Consider the following 15,758-nt stretch of genomic DNA (forward strand, 5'->3'; position numbering starts at 1 on the left):
TTGATGTATTTGTAAATTAAATAAATCAGGATTTATGCTCCTATAGTACCTTTATTATAAATAAATATTAGGAGTCTACATATTGACTACATTAAAATAATGAATATTTTAAAGAAAAGGTCATATAAAAAGTTCACTTTCAAGTTATTTAGCTTACAGAGTTTGTCCTAAATATTCCCATAACTAAAGAGTATATTCAATGTGTAGTTTGTGTTTTCTTTGGAATTTGTTGTGTTAAATGATTAGTAATTGAAACACTACAGGACTTCCTTTGCTTTGAAGTATGTATATGTCTGGGCACATTTCTCCTGCCGTAGTTTAGAGGGATTTTTCCCCCTTTGCTCTTGCATGATTACTGCAGAATGTTTTTTTTTTTTTTTTTTAGTAAGAGAAGCTGGTTGCAAGTCCAGCAATAAAATAGGCAAAGTAGAACTTTCAGTGAAAACCAAAATTCACTTCTATGTGATTGACCAGAAGGAGGCTCCCTTCCACCTCACTGTGTAAAGTTAGAACAAAAGCTTCTAAGCTTACATCTTCCCAGGCAGCTCTAGTATTTCCCAAGCTGTATCTGTCATTGGGGGCGGTAGGAGGGGGCACCCTGAAATTTTCCCTGGAGGAACAGAATTTAAAGATGCATCACTGGTGAGAAGGCTTCAGCAATTGCAAAGTACCCTTCCTTCCACCAGCTCCTTCATATAATTTTCTCTCCTGGTTGAATAACTATGGAAGTAGAATGATACTTACTAGAGACTGGAAACAGTGTATCGGGGAGAGAGAAGGGATGAAGAAAGGCTGGTTAATGGGCACAAACATACAGTTAGATAAAGTTCTAATTTTGGATAGACTAGGGTAACTACAGTGAAGAATAATGCATTGTATATTTCAAAACAGCTAGCTGAGAGGACTTGAAATGTTCCCAACACATAGAAATGATAAACACTTGAGGTGATGGACACCCTAAATATGCTGACTTGATCAATACACATTCTGTGCATTTAGCAAAATATCACATGTACCCCATGAATATGTGCCATTAAAAAATGAAATTCTTCTCACTAACTTTGAATATCACATTATTCCTTAATTTTGTTGCTATGGTGTTGTTTTTTTCAAACTTGTTCTTGAATCTCTAATACAATATTTTAAAAATTAATTTTTTGAAATGAATCAAAGCAGTTGGATTTTTTAAAAAAAAACATATAGTTGTGGCTGCTACTTGCCTATTTGTGTTAGTCTCTATGTATCTATAAGAAACACTTCTCATGTTTGTAACACAGGATAATCACAATTCACTCCGAATACTCTAATTACATTGCATTTTGCAATGAAGAAGACACCTGGAGATTTAGAATATTGAACAAAATTCCAAAATCTTTGGAGACTAAAGAGGGGTATGAAGATGCACTCATCACTGCAGGCACATTGTCCACCATACGATGTCACAAGATCGTTTTCAATCAATTAATCTTCTTGTTGTTGTCCTTCATTGTCAAGAGAGGCAATTTGTGTATTTATTGCAAAAACAGCATTGTTGCTCCTTTGAAAAGCCTTGCCCTTTAACAATGGAGTAGAGCTGGTTATGAAATAGCCAACTGTGACTAATTTTGGAGGAGTAACATCTCAAATAAATTGTCTTCTGGAGATGCTGATGGAGTCAGTGAACAGCAGAATGATGATGAGTTTATCTGTGCTAATTGTGCCTTTGAGGGTTTGTTCATAGGCAGGGTACAGAGTGGATTGGTGCTGTACTTTAAACCGCTGATTGCCATGAAGATTCTGGTTTTGGAGAACTGTGGAAGGCAGAATAATGTTCCCCAAGGAGATCTGTGCCAAATCCCTGCAACTTGTGAATATGTTACATTACATGGTGAAAGGAGCTTTGCAGAGGTAATTAAGGTGTGGTATTAAAATGGAGAGATTATCAGGGGTGGACTCAATTTAATCACATAATTTTTTTTTTTTAAATTTATTTATTATTATTATACTTTAAGTTGTAGGGTACATGTGCATAACGTGCAGGTTTGTTACATATGTATACTTGTGCCATGTTGGTGTGCTGCACCCATCAACTCGTCATTTACATCAGGTATAACTCCCAATGCAATCCCTCCCAATCACATAATTTTTTAAAAGCAGAGAATGTTCTCCAGATGGAGGAAGATATAGTGGAAAGAAGAGCCAGAGAATTCAGAGAATGACAAGGATTTGATGCACTCTTTCTGATTTTGAGATCTAAGGGGTCACATGCAACAACTGGACAGAAGCCTCCAGAACTAATGATGGTCACTGATTGATGGCCTGCAAGGAAACAAGGACCTCAGTCTTACATCCCCACAGAACTGAATTCAGCCAACAACATGAATTAGCTTGTATTAAATTTTCCCTCAGTGCCCCCAATAAAGAATGTAGCCCTGCCAACATCTTGATTTTAGCCTGCTAGTTCTCATGTTAGATGGATACCCTACAGAAACTGTGATAATAAATTTGTGTTGTTTTAAGTCACTAAATTTGGATATTTTGTTACAGTGGCAGTAGAAAACTAAAACACGGGAAGTGTTTTGAGGGAAATGGTGCTTATATTGGATTATTACTTTGTTGTAGACTATTATGATAAACCATGGCTTCGTGAATTCAGTTCAATGACTCTAGGCTTTAGCCATGCAGTATTAACAAATGGGATATTAACAATATTAACAAATGGGATAAAAACCAAGACTTGACAAATGTGTTAATTTCCTATTTCTGTTTTAATACATTACACAAACTTACTGGCTGAAAACAAAACAAAAGTATTATTTTTTAGTTCTCTAGATCAGAAGTGTCATTGGGCTAAAATCAAGGTGTCAGCAGGGCTGCATTCTTTCTGGAGGCTGTAGGGGAGAATTTCATTGTCTTGTTCAGCCTCTAGAGAATGCCTGTATTCCTTGGCTTGTGGCCCCTTCTTCCAATTTCATTTTCAAAACCAGCAGCATAACGTGGACAGATGTCTTACTCCTACCTCCCTCTTATAAAAGATTTATTTTTATTGCATTATTGGGTCCACCTGGATAATCCCAGACACTCTCCCCATCTTGCCTTAATCACACTGCAAAGTGCCTTTTGCTATTTAAGGTAACATATTCATACGTTTGGAAGTTTTAGAGCATAGATATCTGGAGGGGGGGGCTTTATTTTATTTTATTTTGCTTACTATAGTGAGTGTTTGCATGTTGGGTTAATACTGTTGAAATGCTCACTATTACAATGGTCTTTCTTGGAACCAAATTGCTGTGCTGTGAGAATTTAAGTAACAATGTACAATGGCCTCTATAGAGCAGAACCAAGTCCTCTGGCCAACACACCCAACTGAGCTCCCTACCAGCAGCCAACACTAGTGCCTGCTATGTAAGTGAGAGCACTGTAGACCTTCCAGCTAGCTCAGTGCCCCAGTCGTCTGCACAGGAGCCGAAATGTCTAGTCAACACACAGAACCATGAGAGATAATAAGTGTTTGCTGTTATTTTAAGCTCCTAAATTTTGGGGGTAGTGTGTTGTACAACAATGAATACTTAAAATAACACTGTAGCCTGTTTTATAAGTGAGCTAACTACTAGAAATTAAAGAATTCTGCTTAGAGTAATATAGGTTCTTCTATCACATATTCAGGATTAAATAGACGAGATAGATCAAAATACGTAAAGTCCTTAGCACAGGGAGTGGCACATAGCAAGTCCTCCGAGGTATTAGTTACTTTTTTCCAGGCAATCTTTTTGCTGCAGAGATTACCACCTACCATTCCAATAAAAAGGAGAGGATTCCTCTCTGTTAGGTATATATTTAATTTCATACATAACACAATATAGTATATTGTCTAATAATTTTAGTTGGTGGTCTGTGAATTAAAGTTATAAAGCCTTAACCTGAACAATATCTATTGGCTCTGAAAATATCATTTCTCCAAAAATATAACATCATAACTAAATTTTATAATATAGAGACTTGCAGTTCATATTGTTTAATTGCTCTGTCACACAAGAATCTTAGAATTTTTCTTAGTTTGTTCAATTGCTGTAAATGACTTCTGAAAGTAATATAATTATAACTTGTAATGGTAAATGCATTCATAGAATTCATGGAGCAAGCTGAATATGTAACTGTTCATTTGGAGCCGAGTTGATTACCATTTGAAAACAGTTAATGGAGTAGCTGATTAGAATACATTGCAAAGAATCATGATTTAATTTTACATCACCTAGAAAAAATCTGATGCCATGCGTGTTAATGGCAGTTTTCAGGGGCATAGGATCGACATATTTTCCTGAGCTAAGCAATATATAGCAATGCTGGCTCAGTGAAAAACTTATATTTCAAAATATATGAAGTAAGTTATACAATATAACTTTATGTGATTAAATTCATGTGAGTATTAAAAATGTGAGTGAAGTTTATAAGTAAGGTTTAAGCTCATTCAAAGCAATGCACTGTGTGATTTGGGCAGAAATCTAGCTCAATGGTGGCTTTCAAGTTTTCACAGAAGACTATTTGAATACATTATGTTCACTTTGTTTTCAACCTGCTTTTCTCCTCCCCACCTTGGAATCTCTACATTGAAGTTACAGAGATTTTTTTTTTACCCACAAAACTGTTAAGTCATTCCATGCTTAAAGTGGTTTTCCCCCTGCCTCCACATAAAGTCCAAATGCTTTAACTCAGCATAAAGTCACTGTCTGATCTGCCACTGATGATCCTGCAGACTTAATCTCTTGAGAGTTTCCTCAACTTCTGTGATTTCAGTCATGGAGAAAAACTTGTAATTCCCTGAACCTCTTTCCTCTCTAGGTAATGTGGCCTGGCTATTTCCTACACACCTATAAAGCCTCATTTAAGTGTCACTTCATCTAGGAAGCTTTTCTTGTCCCCTTTTCTCAAGTAGCAACTCTACGTGCACCTCCGGCCTGAGTTTCACTCATTTAATGACACTGATCAAGCTGTATCACAATAGCACGTTTGTCTTAATTGAGCATGTGCACCCTTAATTGAGCAGATGCACCTACAAGAAGTACTGAATGGAGTCATAATTGAATTTAATGCCAAGTACCATACCAGGTATGTAGAGGAGCTCAATATAAATTTGTTAAATAAATAATGGATGCATTTGTTCAAAGTGAGCAGAATATAAAAGAACCTTTATCAGTGCAAGGCATTTAGTAGGCATTGAGTATATGTTCATTCATTCATCCCTCATCATGGATCAATACAGCAGGATCCATCGTTAGTTGTATGCCATTTCCCACTGGTTTACTATGTGTTATTTACAAAGAAGTAAGCTGTTTAGTTGTATGGTAACATCCTATAGAGTGATTTTCTTGGACTAAGATAAGCTAGATTCCATGAAAACTGAAACTGTAGTTTCTGAACTCAAGGCTTTTGCATAGTCTTATGACTTAATGCTTTCCCTTTCAGGCTTGGCTGGCTCCTTATTCTTTTTTTAATTCTTTTGTTCTATTCTTTTTTTTTTATTCCTATAAATCTAAGGCGTACAAGTGCAATTTTGTTCCATGGACATATTGCATAGTGGTAAAGTCTGGGCTTTTAGTGTAACATCAATAGCATAATTTAATGGTGAGATAGGGTCAATAACTCAAAAAGTATACATTGTACCTATTAAGTAATTTCTCAGGTCTCAGCTCCCTACCACCCTTTTACTCTTCGAAATCTGCAGTGTCTATTATTTCACACTTTTTGTCCATGTATACACATGACTCAGCTCTCACTTATAAGTGACTACATGTGGTATTCATTGTCTGTTCCTGAGTTGTTTCACTTAAAATAATGGTCTCTAGTTCCTTTCATGTTGTTGCAAAAGACATGATTTCATTTTTAAATGGCTGAATAGTATTTCATTATATATATATATATATATAAAATATATATTCATTATATATAATATAAATATACACACCCACATATATAAAATATGTAATTTTAAACATCCAATCATTCATCGATGGACACTTTGATTGATTACATATCTTTGCTATTGTGAATAGTGCTGTGACAAACATATGAGTGCAGGTATCTTTATGATATCATTATTTTTTTCTTTTCCTTTGAGGAGATGCCAGTAGTGGGATTGCTGGATCGAATGGTAGTTCTATTTTTGGTTATTTGAGAATATTATATACCGTTCTCCATGAGGGCTCTACTAATTTACATTCCCACTAACAGTACATAAGCATCCTTTTTTCCCTGCCCACTTACCAAGATCTGTTGTTTTTTGACTTTTTAATAATAGCCATTCTGGCTAGGGTAAGATGATGTCTCATTGTGGTTTTAATTTGTATTTCTCTGATGATTAATAATATTGAGCATTTTAAAAATATGTCTCTTGGCCATTTGTATATCTTCTTTTGAAAAATATCTATTCATGTCCTTTCCTCACTTTTTAATGGGGCTATTTGTTTTTTGTTGTTGTTGAGCTGTTGAATTCCTTGTAAATTCTGGATATCAGTCCCTTGTTGGATGTGTAATTTCCCATTCTGCAGGTTGTTTGTTCACTGTTGGTTATTTCTTTTGCTATGCAGAGCGTTTTGGTTTAATCAAGTCTCATTTGTATATTTTTGTTTTTGTTGCTTTTGCTTTTGAGGTTTTAGTCATGAATTATTTGCCTAGACCAGTGTCCACAAGAGTTTCCCTTAAGGTTTCTTCTAGTATTTTTATAGCTTTAGGTCTTACTTTTAAGTTTCCAACCCATTTTGAGTTGATTTTTGTATATGGTGGGAGACAGGGATCCCATTTCATTCTTCTGCATATGGCAATCCAATTTTCCCAGCACCATTTATTGAAAAGGGTATCCTTTCCCCAGCGTATGTTTTTGTTGACTTTCTCAAATGTCAGTGGACTTTAAATGTGTGACTTTTTTTCTGGGTTCTGTATTTTATGTGTCTATTTTATTCCGGTACCATGCTGTTTTGGTTAATATCCAGAGATGTCCAATCTTTTGTATTCCCAGGACCACATTGGAAGAATAAGAATTGTCTTGGGCCACACATAGAATACACTAATGATAATTGATGAACTAACAAAAAAATCACAAAAAAACTCATAATGTTTTAAGAAAGTTCACAAATTTGTGTTGGACTGCATTCAAAGCCATCCTGGGCTACATGCAGCCTGCAGGCCATGGGTTGAACAAGCTTGTTATAGCCTTATAGTATAATTTGAGGTCAAGAAATGTGACATCTCCAGCTTTGTTCTTTTTATGTAGGATTGCTTTGGCTATTGGGACTCTTTTTTGGTTCCATATGAATTTAAGAATTTTTTTTTCTAATTCTGTGAAAAATGATATTGGTATTTTCATAGGGATTGCATTGAATCTATAGATTGCTTTGGGTATCATGGTTGTTTTAATGACATTGATTCTTCTGATCCATGAGCATGCACCTGTGATGTTTTTCATTTGTTTGTATCATCTACAATTTCTTTCATTCGTGTTTTGTAGTTTTCCTTGTAGAGCTCTTTTGCCTTCTTGGTTAAATATATCTTGATTTGGTTCTCAACTTGATCATTACTGGTTTGTAGGAATAGTACTGACTTTTGTAGGTTGATTTTGTATCCTGAAATGTTACTGAATTCACTTACCAAGGTCTCAGCTCCAACGGTTTCTCTTAAGGATTTTCTTGACCACTTAATCCAAAGTCCTCCCTTCTGCAGTCTTCAAATGGTGATTTCAAGTAACTATCACATGGAGTAGTTTTAGTGTCTATTTATCACTATATAAAATGATCTTGCTTATGTATTTCTTTTACTTGTTGACTATAACTGTCTTCCAGAATGAAAGTCTATGAGAACAGGGTCTTGCCTGTTGCTCTAGTACTTTTAACACTCCCTGGTATGGGTTGGGAGAATACATGCATAAAGTAACCTTATAAGACAGCTTCCTTAGTATTATTACATGGGCCAGTATGGCCGGTATTTCTCAGGATCATTTCAGTTCCTTAAACAAACAAAAATTCTCACTAGACAAATATTCAGATGCCCATGTGTGGTGATACACTTGATAAAATTTGCACATCCTATGCTGACTTTTCATCAAGTCAATAGAATAGATGGCTAATTCTATCATCATAACTATTAGTGACTTTCATTAGGAATGAGAGAGAAACTGGCCAAGTGATTTTGTATAACCTATTAATTTGGGAAGTACTGTGACAAAACAATATATTTTTAATTTTTTTTAAGTAAAGAACATAAGAGTGATATAAATACAAAATAGATTTTCACAAAATTTGTTTCTCAGGGAAATGTTAGTCGACTTTTTGTTTTTTTTCTTGAGTGGGATTGTGCCCTAAACTCTGAAAGGAGGGGAGTAATTGGGGGAAAACATTTTGATTTTTTCTGTATCCTTCACTAAACTCCCTCTACATGAGGGAGAATGACATAAGGTAATGGTGAAATAGGGTCAGAAAGTTATTCACTGGCTCATGATTTAACAATAGGTAGAGGTACCACACACAGTCTCTCTCTGGCATTTCACAGGGGCTGTTGTAGAGTCCTTGCTCCACACAGTTGGTTGGTAAGAGATCTTTGCAGATTCAGGCTTTCCCAAGATAGGCCCCAAGGTCTAGTATTGGGGAGCTTTACTACTGCTTGAATACAGCTAATACCAGAGAGTGCTAAATACAGTTGATAGTTTATTTTGATCCCCATCTGGTTTCCTTTGTTGATTTTTCAACTCATTGGAATTCATAGGGAAAAGAATAAGATAGTGGGCTTTCTAGAACCTCCAACACCATAATTCCCATTTCCTTCTACAAATGAGCAAGCTTCTTTGGTTTTGTGGGTGAAGAAAAATTTAGAGAATATGAGAAAATTCCATGTTATTATCATCAAAGAACAACATGAGAATAATGCATTTTTTAAGTAAAGTAAAAATGTAGGATTTAGAAATGACTTTTATTCAGAACCTGAAGTTGTGGCAGTTAAATGATTCCTGTGGCTCTGTGGTATTCCTGCCATGTGAATCTGGAGCCCAGCTCAGTAATACGCTGCATTTGGCTAGATTCAGCAAAGCATTAACAAGTAAACATTTCTGGTTGTCAACTATTAAGCAATATACTGTTTTCCTTTATTTTCACTAATTCTATACACTTCTGCAATGAAATGGTGAAGAGTGCTTGTGATAATTGCTGGGTTTCTATGTTTGTCTTAGAAATTGACACTTCATAAAACACCAAAGTGCTATTTTATAGGTGCTATGTTTGCACGTGTGTAGAAACTTAATAATTGTCACTATAATAATTTGATATTCTTTAAGGGGATATGGAAAGTAAAATAGATGTTTTCTAAAATTTTTACTTTAATTTGACCCCACTCTAAGCTCCTAGGACTCTAACAATCTCATCTGACTGAAATTCAGATTTAAACAATAGGCCAGCATACTTTGATATCTAAGAATAAATATTAGAGCCTGTTGTAAGTTGACAATAAACTCTACTTGTGTATAAAGACGCTGAAGAAATGTCCTTTCATGCTTAAGCAATGAAAGGGCATTTCCATTAAGAGATGACAGAGGACCAGAAAGTGGCAAATACTATCTTGTCTTAGGAAAAAAAGCTATGGATTTTTTAAATGTCAAGAATGGAATTTACCAAAATTGCCTAAAATTTTGGAAAGTAAAAAATTTTAATACAAACCACAGGTTTGATTATTTCAGCTTGTGGCATTTCTTATATAATCTTTAACCCTTATCATCTTCTGACTATGATACGCAAGACGACTGATAAATAATGATGCAAATTTTTGTTTTTTATTTTCCTAGGCTTACAGAATCAGAAGTCAAACCTACCCATTTTGCGATCTAATCAATTTTCTTTGGTATAACACCAAGACTAAGGCATCCCCATCTTCGGCTCTTCCAGCTTAGCTGAACTTAGAGTTTTAGTCATTCATGTAAAACCTTTCATGCTGGTTTTTTATTTGAAAATGGGTCCCAGCTGCTCTGGCTTTCTTAATCCCTCCCAGAAAGGCGTATGTGACAGCATCTCCCCCTGGGAGATTGCAGCTCCAAAGCTTTTTCTCCTAGGTAGGGAAAGTGCAAAGCCAGACACTATTATCATGCTTACTTCCCCAGCTGGCTAATTAGATCAATATATGGTATATATTTTGATGAATAGACAGGCATATAAGAATAGTGTGTGAGTGTATATATATGTGTGTATAATATATAAAAATATATATAGAGAGATGATGGAAATTGTTATTTAATTAGCACTTTTAAAACTTCTCTCAGGTTTTATAGTAAGGATTCAATAAATATTCAATGAATACTTGAAAATGTGAAGAGATAAAAGTATTACATAGCCAGTACAGGAAATTTTGTAAGTTTAAATATTTCCCCATATTTTGTCTTTAAAAGAAGATAGAAAGCTAAGTATTTGACTTACATGTTTTAAATCCAATCAAAGAACTAAAGACTATGAACTCATTTTCTAGCTTCTTTTTATAATTACATAATTTTAGTTTTGAACCTACTCTATAAGAACTTTTTAATTATTATCTCTTATCTATATTTGATATTATTAAATCATTCACTTTTACATTTAGAAATTTTTGAACCAAAGAATTCATAGGATAGTTTTAATTTGTATACCTTTTATGTATAATATATAAAATTTTGTTCCTGAGTAAAGCTATTATAGACTCTATTCTTATATTCTATATTATGCCAGTGATATATAACAATATAGACTTTGTTTATACTCAGAGTAGATACTTACATTCTTTTTTCTTTTCACACATCAAGGGTAATGTGCTGACATCATAACAAGGTTTGAGGGAGACCAATCTCACAAGAATGTGGAAACCCAATCATCGTGCTTATGAACCACAAAAGGATCTAGATACTTGTGTTCTTATATACTTATTTCTTATGTTGAATAGTGCAATTCAAATTCTATTCTTGAAGCTTAAATATAATGCTGGAGCTGGCCCATACTAGCAAAATATATGATTGTGAATGGAATTTATCGAAATGTAGATACAGTAAGTATCCTAAAGCTTTAAAATCTACTTCTGAAAAAATGACAAGCAGGGATTTTGCCAGTGCTAATTTGCTTCACTCTATTGATTCAAGCTTTATTGGGCATTCTATTGTCTCTTCTAGGGAAGGCATAAGTGGAATACAGAACAGTGAAGCCTTATTCAAGATAATGTTATACTCATGAATCACATCACCTAATACCTGCACTGCTTAGACATGCAGAACCTAAAGCGTCTTCTCAAAATATCTCAGCAAAAGATATCTCTCCCTATATACAGAAGTGGAACTTATTTTGTACAGTCACTTCTTGGTACAGTTACAATATAAAATTCTCAGATGTACTCCACTACTTTAAATAGATTCCTGCATCATTGAAAAACATTTTCCAAGTCAACATAGTCTTAAAACCTAGTCAATCTTTTCTCTAACATCTTGATTGAATAAAAGCTCATTCCCCTTATTACTACTTATTGCTGCCTGTCTGTCTTTAATTGCACACCCTCTTTGAGCACATCATTGAGTGAGGATAAAAAAGCATGCATTTTTTTGTGCAGTAAAGTCATCAGAATATTATATGTTCAAGGGAGAAGAAGAAATTTTTGAAGACAAATGGAATGGTGATCTCATTTTTCACCCTTATTGTAGGCTAAGCATAACAGTCATGGTGTGACTATGACTGTCTGAGCAACAGATTTACATTTCTCCTTTACTACATTTCTTGCCCGGTTGAATGATGTAAAGGGTATTTGTACAATTCATTGCTCTCAGGAGAGTTGGCTTCTTATTTTCTGTGCAGTTAGAAACACCAAATCTTGTTTTTATACTTAATATCATCTACTAGGTATCAGTACAAAGCCTTTAAATATGGGGATTTGCAGAAGAGGGATATAGATTCATGGTTCCTAGAGTTTAGAAGAGGATAACCCTATGTATGCAGTTCAAAATTTTACATTTGTTTCTTAACACAGGTATTGATCATGATTTTCTATTTTGGTAAACTTTAGATATGAAGGTAAAATAAGCTGATGTCTAACTTCTTTGTGTGTTTGAAAAATGGCTTAAATGAGGGAGGTCTGTTGGTTACTGCAGCAGAGTGAATAGAACAGCAGGATAGCACAGAAGCTGAAAAACCATGTTCTCATAGCATCTCAGTGGGGTTGAAAATAGGTACTACTCTTTTATCGAAAAAGAAAATAGGACATCATAAAGTTCATGATATCCACTTAGAGTTATCTATTATTATTCTTTAATATCTTAAAATGTAAAATTTGTAAATAGATCACCAAACAGGTGAAACAGTTACAAGCGATTCCATTTTCTTCTTTATTAAAGAGATCAAACCTAAAATAAAAATTAAAAAATAATAATGAAAGAAGAAATAAGCCACTGCTCTTCTTCTTTCTGGGTGGGTCACTTTACCTGAAGGACAGTCTTGCTTTGGTTCTTACGTGTTTTGTTAGGTCTTCCTCTTACTGATGGAAAATGCTCCCTTGTGGTAAGCAGGGTAAACTGTAAACTTAATTAAAAACCAAAAGTAAACTGTAGATTTATCTTTAATCAAACCATAGAGCAACTTTGACTAATCTATTTTTACCAGGCAGTACATTTAGGCTAAAAGTAGGGACAGCCAGTATAATGACTAAATACTGAAGAGGAGTGGACAACAAGGTAAGAACAATCTGGAAATTTACTAATTGGTGGTATAATTGTGAAAGACAGGCTTTTAGGATCACATGGTGTTAGAACCAGGTCACTTAGTTCAACCCACTGATTGTATAGGAGTAAACCCTGATCCCAGAGAGAAGAAGGGGCACCCACTCAAATGTAAATGGGCTGGCCATTGGAGGCTGGGGGACGTAGGGCACTGCCCTCTTCTTGGGTCCAGCTCATTGCTGGTAGGAAGCAAAAAGACCAGTACTACCAGTCTTCAAGGGAAGGCATAGATCTAGATGTTAATGTAAAATTTTCCAATTTTAAACTATTGGCAAGTACATAATTCAAAATTTTTGAAACATTAAGTCATACAATATGTCTGTGGGTCTCAAGCTTGTAACTTTTGGGTGAAAACATGTGACAGAGTCCATAAAATTCTTCCTTAATAACTATAAACATAAAATAAGAGTTTTACAAAATTATAACTACAGTAACCAAAACAGCATGGTATGTCTACAAAAACAGACACATACATCAATGGAACAGAATAGAGACCCAAGAAATAATGCCACACACCTACAATCATCTGATCTTCAATAAAATCAGCAATAACAAGCAATGGGGAAATGACTCCCTATTCAATAAATGGTACTGGGATAAATGGTGAGCAATATGCAGAAGATTGAAACTGGACCCCTTCCCTACACTATACACAAAAATCAATTCAAGATGGATTAAAGACTTAAAAATGAAACCTAAAACTATAAAAACTCTGAAACATAAGGTAGGGAATACCGTTCTTGACTCAGACCCTGGCAAAGATTTCATGATGACACCCAATGCAATTGCAACAAAAAAATCGACAAATGGGGCTAATTAAACTAAAGAGCTTCTGCACAGCAAAGTAAACTATCAACAGAGTAAACAGACAACCTACAGAATGGGAGAAAATATTTGCAAACCATGCATCTGACAAAGGTCTAATATCTAGTGCTTATAAGGAACTTAAACAACTTAACAAGCAAAAAGCAAATGACCCCAGTAAAAAGCGGGCAAAAGATGTGAACAGACATTTTTTGAAAGAAGACACATGTGTGGCCAAAAAGCATATGAAAAAATGTTCAGCATCACTAATCATTGGAGAAATGCAAATCAAAACCACAATGAGATACCATCTCACACCAGTCAGAATAGCTATCAATAACAAGTCCAAAATTAACAGATGCTGGTGAAGTTGCAGAGAAAAGGGAACACTTATACACTGCTGGTGGGAATATAAGTTAGTTCAGCCATTGTGGAAAGTAGTTTGGCCATTTCTCAAATGACTTAAAACAATTACCATTTGACTCAGAAATCTCACTATTGGGTATATACCCAAGGAAATATAAATCATCCTACCATAAAAACACATGCACGCATATGTTCATCACAGTCCTGTTCACAATAGCAAACATATAAAATCAACCTAAATACCCATTAATGGTGGACTGGATAAAGAAAATGTGGTATGTATACACCATGGTATAATGCAACCATAAAAAAAAAAAAAAAAAAACAAGATTATGTTCTTCACAGTAATGTGGATGGAGCTGGAGGCTATTATTCTAAGTGAACTAATGCAGGAACAGAAAACCAAATACTGCATGTTCACACTTTTAAGTGGGTCCCAAACATTGAGTACACGTGGACACAAAGAAGAGAGCAACAGACACCAGGGCCTAATTGAGGGTGAAGGGTGGGAGAAAGAAGAGGATTTAAAAACTACCTGTTGAGCATTGTGCTTATTACAAGCTGATGAGGTGATCTGTACACCATACTCCCATGACACATAATTCACCTATATAACAAACCCTCACATATACCCCTGAACCTAAAATAAAAGTTAAAAAAGTTATCATTCAATGAATAGTTGTTGAGTACTTTCTGGGTAACTTGCAGTTTTATTTGATGCTGTGGTGGATATGGAAGAAATAATTTCACTTATGTCTTCCAAAATATTATAATTTGGCTAGAGAGAAAAACCCAAGTATTCACAAAACAACCAGAAGATATAAATGCTTCACGACTTTGAGATGAGTAATCATGTTGCCTACACTTTAGAAAAAGGAGAGAATGATTCACTAAATGCTCAGTGATTTCATGGATGCCATATTTAGAGGCATAAACTGTGAAGGTCTAACTCGCTGTGCTGTCTACAATATGTGTGTACACTCGGTACCCAGTCTGGATACCAAGAGTTGGTTCTTTCTAGTTTCTATGTTTCAGACCCATAAATCAAGTGGTCTAGACTTGTATTCAGCTCTCTCACAAAATGAGACTCTTCAGAGGTTTTGTCTCCTAAACCTGTCTTCTTTCTCTATTATTTAAGATGCTTTCTTACTCAAGTAACAAAAAGTTCAACCTGAGCTGGCTTAAATTATAAGGACACTTATTACATAACATCCTCGTTGGGGATGGTATGGGGGAGAAGAGAGGTTGTTTGATTCAGCAGATCAGTGATGTTGCCAAAGTCCCATTATTTCCCACTATTTTGTTTTTTTCATCCTCATTGTCTTTGCCCTCAGACTGGCCTCCCTCGTTTTCATGAGGTGTCTGCTGAAGGACGTGTGCCCTTCTGGACATGACATCCAAACTGTGTTCAGAGGAAGAAAGGGACTGTTTCCTTCTGTGTCTCTGTCTTATGAGTGAAGATACCTCTCATGGAAGCTCTCTGAAATATGTTGCCGCAAGTCTTAGTGGTCAGGATGGAATCACAAACCTGTTTCTAAGCTAAACATTAGTGAGTGGAACGAGTTATCATAAAAGGCTTAGGCCAGTAATTCTCAACAGGGATGGACTGGTGCTTCAGGTAGGATGATTCCAATCTTTGTTTTGTGTGACTGTCTCATACATCTCAGGATGTATATCATTGTGAGTGAAAAATACCAGTAATACCTCTTGATCACCAAAAACTGATAACTTTTAGTGAAAAAAAAGATGATGGAAGGAAGACTAGTAGTGACCTCTCAGTCACGAAAAACTGTAATTCCTAACACGGATGTATTGGTGTTTCAGGTAGGATGATTCCAATCTTTGTTTTCATGAG

At 35.2% G+C, this 15,758-nt stretch overlaps 1 long non-coding RNA gene and 1 other non-coding gene across 2 annotated transcripts; one reads left to right on the forward strand and one right to left on the reverse strand.

The window, feature by feature from the left end:
- Nucleotides 1-2,041: 2,041 nt before the first annotated feature.
- LOC103875865 lies at nucleotides 2,042-13,216 on the forward strand. Its single transcript, XR_002515719.2, has 3 exons — nucleotides 2,042-5,085; nucleotides 10,784-11,022; nucleotides 11,144-13,216. It is a non-coding gene; the product is annotated as an uncharacterized LOC103875865 (long non-coding RNA).
- On the reverse strand, nucleotides 10,777-10,876 carry LOC116269076. The gene has a single exon (XR_004176393.1). It is a non-coding gene; the product is annotated as a small nucleolar RNA U13 (small nucleolar RNA).
- Nucleotides 13,217-15,758: the final 2,542 nt, after the last annotated feature.

This window comes from Papio anubis, chromosome 9, assembly GCF_008728515.1.
Source record: "Papio anubis isolate 15944 chromosome 9, Panubis1.0, whole genome shotgun sequence".
Lineage (NCBI taxonomy): Eukaryota > Metazoa > Chordata > Mammalia > Primates > Cercopithecidae > Papio > Papio anubis.